This window comes from Nicotiana tabacum, chromosome 5 (genome assembly GCF_000715075.1).
Source record: "Nicotiana tabacum cultivar K326 chromosome 5, ASM71507v2, whole genome shotgun sequence".
NCBI classification, from domain to species: domain Eukaryota; kingdom Viridiplantae; phylum Streptophyta; class Magnoliopsida; order Solanales; family Solanaceae; genus Nicotiana; species Nicotiana tabacum.
In genome coordinates this window covers 140,057,342-140,061,537 of record NC_134084.1, presented here as the reverse complement: position 1 = coordinate 140,061,537, position 4,196 = coordinate 140,057,342, and positions in this window count along the sequence as shown.

Genomic DNA, 4,196 nt, shown 5'->3' with positions numbered 1-4,196 from the left:
ATTCAAAAAAAAAAAGATTTTTAAACTCAAAGAATAGTTTCCTTCTTTTTAAAGTCTTTCATACGAAAAAGAAAAGAAATCAAAAAATTTAATCAAAAATCAAAATTCAAAATGCGGGGTTCCTTTATTTTGAAGTATTTTTCTCAAAAAATTCAAAAACAAAATTCAAAAAATGAATTAAAAAAATATTTTCCTTGTTTAAGAAAGCCTTTCTTTCAAAAAAAAAATTTTGAAAAATTGAAGTCCCAGAATATTTTTGCTTTTCTTTAGAAGTCCCTCTTTCGAAAATTAAGAGGCAACTTCCAAAATCCAAAAATATTTTCTTTCTTCTTTAGAAAAAGAGAAAACAAATGAAAATTCAAACAAAAATATTTTCTTAGTACTTTTAAAAATCCCAAAGTTCCAATCAAAAAGCAAATGAATTTGTAGAAGTCTTTCTTTCAAAAATGATAAAGAAAAAAATCAAAATAAAAAATCCAAAAAAATATTTCCTTTCTTCTTTTAAAGCATTTCTTTCGAAAATTCCAAAAGAAATAAACAAATTTTTTTTTCTTTTGCCTTAAAGCTTTCATGGTCTACGTTTTATAAAAAGTAAAAAAAAGAGTTAGTTTGTTTATTCCATTCTTAATCTTCCCGAACTATGCAAGATATGATTCATGCGGCGTCATGATATTTAGGCAATCCCCATCAGATTCGATCATAGCTATAAAATTAACTGAGTAAAAAATATTTTAAATAAACAAGAAAGAAAAAAATTGAGTGAAAACAAAAAAGAAAAGAACAAAATAGAGTGCCAAAAAATAAAAGAGCAACAGAAACGAAATGAAAAAAAATCAAGAGTGATTAAGAGAGGCATAAATAAAAGAAAAGGAGTACATACTGAAAGGGTTAAATAAGGCCGGGATGAAACCTGCAACCGTTCAAACACATGGTAGAAACATTTAACTGTTTAGGTGCATTACATCCAAACGTGTGATTTCCTATCTATTAAGCGTCTCAAAACTAACAAGGTTGTTGGGTGTGCAAACTAGCCAGGTTTTGGTGATTGGTTTTGTTAGTATTCTATCCTCCCCTCCTTCACAAGATCCAAAGGCACAGATGGCCTCTGCAAGCAATCTGCCAATCAGCGGTCCTGATGTAACGACCCAACCGATCGTTTTGAGCTTTTGCACTTTTCTAGCTAGTTCTCGGGCATGACTTGCCCAATGTATATGTTATGACTTATGTAAATCGTTGGTTTTGGTTTTCAGAGTAAGCGAAACGAATTTGGAAGAAAACAGTTCTCAGTTGAAGCTTGAAATTTGAAAGGTTTGACCTAGTTTGACTTGTTTGTATATGATCTCGGATCGGAATTTTTATGATTTGGTTAGCTCCGTTAGGTGATTTGTGACTTAGGAGCGCGATCGGAATGGGTTTGGAGTTGTAGAGAAGATTTAGGCTTGAATTGGCGAAATTGAGATTTTGGCGTTTTCCCGGTTGATAGGTGAGATTTTGATATAGAGGTTGAAATGGAATTCCGAGAGTTGCAGTAGCTTCGTTGTATCATTTGGGATGTGTGTGCAAAATTTCAAGTCATTTGGACGAGATTTGATAGACTTTTTGATCGAAAGAATAATAAAAGAGTTCTTAGGCTTGAATCCTATGTTAAATTGGTGATTTGATGTTGTTGTGAACGTTCCGAAGTTTTGAACAAGTTTTAACGATGTCATGGGATGTGTTGGTACAATTGGTTTGAAGTTCCAGGAATTCCGGGTAGGTTCCGGGAAGTTTTGGCTGAAAATCATAGCTGTAGCAGGTCCAGAAGGGTTGCAGGCCTCGAAACTCGCCCGTGCGGTCTGCACAAAAAGAACTGCGTCCGTGGTAGGTGCTGTGCGTACCACACCAAATGAAGTCCGGTTGCGGTAGGTGCTGTGCGGACCGCACAAAATGAAGTGCCGCCGCGGTGAGGAAAAATTTCACTGGTCCTACTTCGGAAGCTCATTTCTTTTGATCCACAAGTAATTTTGAGATGATTCAAAAACGAAAGTTATAGCCTTCGTGTCTAGTTTCCAAAAAGGTAAAAATATCGCAATTTGGACATATATAGAGAAAGTTATGGCCAAAAAACTAAAGCATGTCACTGCAGAGGAAAACCTGTGCGGCCGCGATCGTTTTTGTGCGTAACGCATTGGTTTTGTGCGGACCGCAGTGGTTTTTGTGTTGTCCACGAAGGTGGAAATCAGTGGGGTACTCTATAAATATGAGGTTTTGGGTTTTATTTGATATTTTGACCTAGAGAGCTCGGATTTTGGCAATGTTTCGAAGGCTTTTCAAGAAATTCATCGGGATAAGTGATTCTAACTCAGATTTGGTTAGAGTACATGAATCTATTATTGAATTCATCATTTAATTCGTGATTTGGGATGGAATTTGGGAAGAAATTGTAAAATATTTCAAAAATGTAAAATGATGATTTGAAGGACCAAATGACATCGGAATTGGATAATTTTCGTATGGTTAGACTCGTGAGAGTATAAGGATTCTAGTTTTGTGAATTTCGTCAAATTCCGAGATGTGGGCCCGGGGGTCAGGTTTAACCAATTTCGGAAATTTTATGGTAATTTGATTATTTTCGAGTGGGCTATGTTCCCTTAGCACATTTTGATGGTTTGGTACTGATTTCGGCTAGATTTGGAGCATCTGGAGGCCGATTCGAGAGGCAAAGGAGTCACGAGCTAGAGATTTAGCCGGTTCGAGGTAAGTAATGATTATAAATACTGTCCTGAGAGTTTGAAACCCTGGATTACACATCGTTGTGCTATTTTGAGGTGACTTACACGCTAGATGACGAGCGTGGGGTAGAGAACTGCTAGGGATTGTGACTTAGTCCATCCCGAACGATTGTTTTAATGCGTAATTGATAGTTAATTGTTTGATGTTATTATATTTTGGGTTGTATGCCATGTTTGGGGCCTTGTGCCGACTTGTTAAGTCTCTCAGGGGTATTTTTACTATCTTTCCTCACTCTATTTGTCTGAAAGCATATTCTCAGTCATGTTTTACCTATTTGTTACTCAAATCTGGCTTTACCACTATATTCTTAAAAATGTGGAAACTGTTTTGGGCTGAGTTCTCAGCTTTACTGATGGTCCGAGTTATCGTGAGATTGATGACTGAGATAGACTGAGAGTCTGATGGTAAGGTTAATGACTGAGAGAGGCCGAGGGCCTAGTTGTGAGGATTATATATCTATAGATTGGGTTGCACGCCGCAAATATATATATATATATATATATATATATATATATATATATATATATATATATATATATATATATGGATCGGGCTGCACGTCGCAGCGATACTTATATGGATCGGGCTGCACGCCGTAACGATATGTATATTGGACTGCACGCCGCAGCGATATAGCGCTTGGGCTGTAGGAGCCTCTCCGGAGTCTGCACACCCCCATTGAGCGCTGTCAACGAGATATATGGATCGGACTGCACGCCGCAGCGGTTACTATATGATACCTATTGAGTGTGAGTGCTGAGTGTAAGTACTGATTGGTAAGAGTTGAGTCACGAGTGACTGAGAGGCTAGCCCGAGAGGCGATAGGTATATATACATGCACCTGGGAGATGCTTTGACTGAGAGGCATGTTTATGAACTTATTGGTTTTTACTCCTTTTTAAGTGAGCCTCTAACGAATATATTGATTCATTGACTGCTTCTACTCATCTTTATACTGAGCCTCTGTCGAAAACGTTACATAAATGTTTTTTTAACAACTTTCATTTAAGCTGGGGTTTATGAGATGTTCAGGATTTAAACACTGATTTGGTTTTTGTTATTTCTACTGAGATTTTCTTGTTATGAGACATTATGACTCCTGTTTTGCCTGAGGGGCCGATTATGGTTTTTGTCTCTTTTTTTATAAATAGTATTAAACCCCTACTAAAACTATCGGAAAGCATTTTCAAATGATTTTTACCAAAAGGATAGAATTTAAATGAGACGATCGACTCGTATTCTGATTTGAAAGCCCGTTGTGCTTATTGAGTTTATCATAAATGTGGATTCATTGTTTCATACTGCTCGGTCTTTATTTACTCTTATTACTTATTGGGTTGGAGTACTCACATTACTCCCTGTACCTCTTGTGCAGATTCAGGTATTTCGGAATTTGATAGTGGGTGTTGATTGTTCAGACGTGG